Source organism: Chiloscyllium punctatum, chromosome 26, assembly GCF_047496795.1.
Source record: "Chiloscyllium punctatum isolate Juve2018m chromosome 26, sChiPun1.3, whole genome shotgun sequence".
NCBI classification, from domain to species: Eukaryota; Metazoa; Chordata; class Chondrichthyes; order Orectolobiformes; family Hemiscylliidae; genus Chiloscyllium; species Chiloscyllium punctatum.
Window position 1 is genome coordinate 55515994 of NC_092764.1, and position 4898 is coordinate 55520891.

The window sequence follows — 4898 nt, forward strand, 5'->3', positions numbered from 1 at the left end:
TTGAGTATTTTCCAGATATTTATTCCATTCTAGGAGCATTTTTTAAAAATCAGCTGCCCTTCAACTTGAATTACTTTTAAACTGGATCATCTGTAATGGTAGAGTACTCTGCTTTAGTGTGGGTTTATAGCCTTTGATTTGGTTGTAGTTCTAACTTGAGCTCTGAACGCTGACAGATTTGATAGCAGTAGTGGAAAGTCTTTTCCCCAAGTTATGTTACTGCCACCTTTTTTTCAGCTTTTAGTGAGTGTCCAGATTGGCCACTATCATCTCAAGCTTTTATTGCCCACTTGCAGCCGTCATGATCCATTTTTTTTTTATTTGCAGATTTGTTACCTTTTATAACATTTGCCGCAAATATTGGTTCTAGATTGACACACATCTTTGAAGTTTATTAACAGTACTAACTGTGTACATGGCTACAATGTCTTTAGTTTATGCACAATCTCTGGATTCTGAAGTTAATATTATCTATTACACACACGACTAACTGACTACACTGACTCCATTATACACAGCATGACTGAACACACAGTTTTTACTAGAATGGTAGTGAGTCTGTGGTCTGGAAATTATGCAATAATATAATTTGTGCATAATAAGCTTCCACAGTGACAAGGCAAAATTTGTCTGTAGTGATCACGTTTGAGGGCTAGGTATTAGCCAGGACCCAGGAAGATATCCCCTGCTTTGAGTTGTGGAATTGGTATTGTTTATGATCAACTAACAGCAAAATAAGGTTACTTACTGTCTTATCTAAAGAAGGCACTTTCTGATAGTGCAGTGCTACCAAGTATTACACTGAAATGTCCATTTGCATTTTGTGCTCAGTCTCTGAAGTACAACATGAGCCTATAACTTTCTGACTTGAGTATATACTACTGAGTATATACTACTTCAAGTCTTCAAGTTATCACTAATGCTTCATTCCTGGGCCTCCCATACAGCTAATCAATTTTAATTTTTTAAGCAAAGTCACTTCTTAGAAGAAATCTGATTGAGCAAAGGCTGACAAAATGGTAAACTAACAAAATGACTGGCCAACAAGGGGAGATGCCATGTTGGATTTGGTACTGGGGAATGAACCTGATCTGGAGGTAGATTTGGAGGTAGGTGAGCACTTCAGTGATAGTAGCCATAATTCAGTTATGTTTATAATAACAATGGGCAGGGATGGGTGTATACTGCAGGGAAAGAGGTATAACTGGGGGAAAGGCAATTATGATGCAATTAGGCAAGATTTAGGATGCACAGGATGGGGAAGGAACCTGCAGGGGATGGACACACTTAAATTGTGGAGCTTATTAAAGGAACAGCTACTGTGGGTCCTTGATAGGTATATACTTATCAGGCAAGGAGGTAGTTGTTGAGTGAGGGAGCCATGGTTTACTAAAGAAGTTGAAGCTCTTGTCAAGAGAAAGAAGGCTTATGTGAGGATGAAGCATGAAAGTTCAGTTAGGGTGCTTGAGTGTTGTAAGTTAGCCAGAAAACATCTAAAGAGAGGGCTAAGAGCAGCCAGGAGGGAACATGAGAAGTTATTGGCTGATAAGATCAAGGAAAACCCTCAGGTCTTCTCTAGGTAGATCAGGAATAAAAGAATGACTAGAGTAAGATTAGGGCCAATCAAACATAATAGTGGAAAGTTGTGTGGAATCTGAGGACATAGGATTCATTAAGCACTTCCCCTTTTTGCCCTTTTTGCAATGTAAATTCTTACAATGTCAGTGAGAATACTGAGATACATAGGCTACTAGTTTAGATGGGATCGAGGTTGACAAAAAAGAGGTTTTAGCAGTTTTGGAAGATCTGAAAATAGATACAACCCCTGGGCCAGATGGGATTTGTCATCTGATTCTCTGGGAAGCCAGGGAGGAGATTGCAGAGCCTTTGGCTTTGATCTTTGTCATTATTGTCAACAGGAGTAGTGCCAGAAGATTGGAGGATAGCAAATGTTGTTCCCTTGTTTAAGAAGGGGAGTTGGGGCAACCCTGGTAATTATAGGCCAGTGAGCTTTACTTTGGTTGTGGGTAAGATGTTGGAGAAGGTTATAAGAGATAGGATTTATAAATATCTGGAAAGGAATAATTTGATTAGGGTAGTCAACACTGTTTTGTGAAGGGTCGGTCATGCTTCACTAATCTTTTATTGAGAAGGTGACAACAGGTGGATGAAGGTGAAGTGTTTGTGGCATATATGAACTTCAACAATAAGGTTCCACACAGGGTATTGCACAAAATATGGAGTTTTGGGATTGAAGGTGATTTAGCAGTTTGGATCAGATATTTTCTAGCTAAAAGTGGTGGTGGTTGATGGGAAATATTCATCCTGGAGCCCTGTTACCAGTGGTGTGCTGCAATGATCTGTTTTGGGGCCACTGCTGTTTGTCATTTTATAAATGATCTAGAGATGAGTGTAGAAGGAAGAGTTAGTAAATTTGTGGAAGACACTAAGGTAGGCAGAGTTGTGGATAGTGCTGAAGGATGTCATGGGTTACAGAAGGACATGAGATGCAGAGCTAGGCTGAGAAGTGGCAAATTGAGTTTAATGTGGAGAAGTGTGTGGTAGTTCACTGGAAGAAGTAATAAGAATGCAGAGTACTGGGTTAATGGTAAAATTCTAGGCCATGTAGATGAACAGACATCTATGTCCAGGTGCATAAATCCGTGAAAGTTGCCACCCAGGTTAATAGGGTTGTTAAGAAGGCATGTGGTGTGTTGGTATTTATTGGTAGGGGGATTGAGCTTTGTAGCCACAAGGTCATGCTTCAGCTGTTCAAGACCCTGGTAAGGCCACACCTGGAGTATTGCATACAGTTCTGGTCACTGCATTACAGAAAGGATGTGGAAGCTTTGGAAAGGGTTCAGAGGAGATTTACTAAGATGTTGCCTAGTATGGAAGGAAGGTCTTGTGAGGAAAGGCTGAGGGAACTGAGGCTGTTTTCATTGGAGAGAAGGAGGTTGACAGGTGACAAGATAATCAGGGTTAGATAGGGTGGACAGTGCACCTTTTTTCTCGGTGAAGGCTAACTCAAGGGGACATAGATTTAGGACAGTTCTGGATGCAGGTTTGCTCGCTGAGCTGCAAGGTTCACTTTTGGACATTTCAACACTATACTAGGTAAGATCTTCAGTGAGTCTCCGGACGAAATTTCATCCGGAGACTCACTGAAGATCTTACCTAGTAAGGTGACAAAACGTCTGAAAATGAATCTTGCAGGTCAGCAAGCAAACCTACATCCAGAGCTACAAATCTTCTCAAAACTCACTAATTTTAGGACAGATATTAGGAGTAGTTTCTTCACTCAGTAGTAGGGGCATGGAACGGCCTGCCTGCAACAGTAGTAGATTCCCTGATGTTAGGGGCATTTAAATGGGCAGTGGATATATGTCTAATCAACTGTGTAGGTTAGATGGGCATCGGCGTATTTTCACAGGCTGGCGCAACATCGCACTGTAATGTTTTATGTTCTATGACTGGAAAACCTGTCTTTGGTTTTGATTTGTAGGAAGAATGTTGACCAGGACAACACCCAAATGCCGTTTTTTTTCAAATAACACCATGGAATCTATTTAAACCTACCTGAGCAAAGGGATTATGAATGGGACATTTTAAACTGTCACAAAATGGCATCTCTGAACATTCTAGTCAGTATCTTAAAAACAGAGTATGAGCACAGCTTGTGTTCAAGACCACTTTAGGGCTTAATTGGAAGTCAGACTTCCACAATACTAATTTTCACTGTTTCGTTTTTTTCTTATGGTAAGAACAAACTTTGACCATAGTGTGCCTTGGAGTAACAAATGTTTATTTTATCCTGTAGACATCCTATTAGATTGGAGAATTTCACTGTCTTGGACAACTTTTTTTGAAAAGCTGCCACATTAGTTTCTGTTACAGGGTAAATATTGCACATGGCTATTGATGCAAAATACATTCACCAAAGCAAGTACTATAGGCAATTCTACACTGTGTAGAGATTATCTGAAAAACCTTAATCTGTATTTCATCAGAAAAGCTCCTTTTTCTATGTCGTCTTCCAGAATTTGAGGCACTTCTGTAATGTGACTAAACATATTCTTCTGAGATATTGAGAGTTTAATCTTGATAAATTACTGAAGTGCAAGCTTAAGGTTTTTTCATTATTTTACAAATACTCCCAAGGTTTTGGAAGCAGGTGCATTTGAAAGTTGGTTCATAGATATTATTGTGTTCACCAGTGTGCACAATTTATAACCATACAGTCGTCATACAGGTAATTGTATGGTGTGTTGCTGAAGTCAGAAAATACAGCTTTGTTTGATCATATCACTTATGGCTGAATTGATATCTGAAAAAAACCTTTTGGTCAGTTTGTCCTGTTAGGATGCATCCTAATTACATGCTTTCTACCTTTTTTGGTTGTGGCACTTGGACGTCCACAAAGCCAAAGATCTATTGGATGTTTTAATAAAAACCATTATAGTTGGATTGCATGGAAGGAAGTCAGGTGGAAAGGATTGCCTGTTCATTCATTTCTTTTTGTCCATTTGAACAGGATGTTTTTGGGCAGTTTTAGTTTTCAGGGGAAAAAATAGGGACTCTAAATTAAGTAATATAAAATGACTATTAAAAAGCTCAGCAAAAACTGAAAATCATTTAGGAAGTAGAAGGAAACAATATGGAAAATAAGCAATAATACTGAAATGTTTGTTCATAAGCCTGCTTTTTGAGCAGTGTCATTTTTTGCATGCTCACTTCTCTTCTAATTTTAAAACAAAAACTCAACACCTGTGGAAAGTGAATCTGGACCATCTGGCTCGGAGGACACTAGCACTGTGTCACAACACCCCTAATAAATATGGCTGCTAATATATATATATACTTCTGTGCATCTGCAAGCTAACTTGATTTATCCATGT

At 39.1% G+C, this 4898-nt stretch overlaps 1 protein-coding gene across 1 annotated transcript in view; it reads left to right on the forward strand.

Moving 5' to 3' along the window:
* pard6a (par-6 family cell polarity regulator alpha) overlaps positions 1 to 4898 on the forward strand; it is a 102055-nt gene that overhangs the window by 44059 nt on the left and 53098 nt on the right. The window lies entirely within an intron of this gene.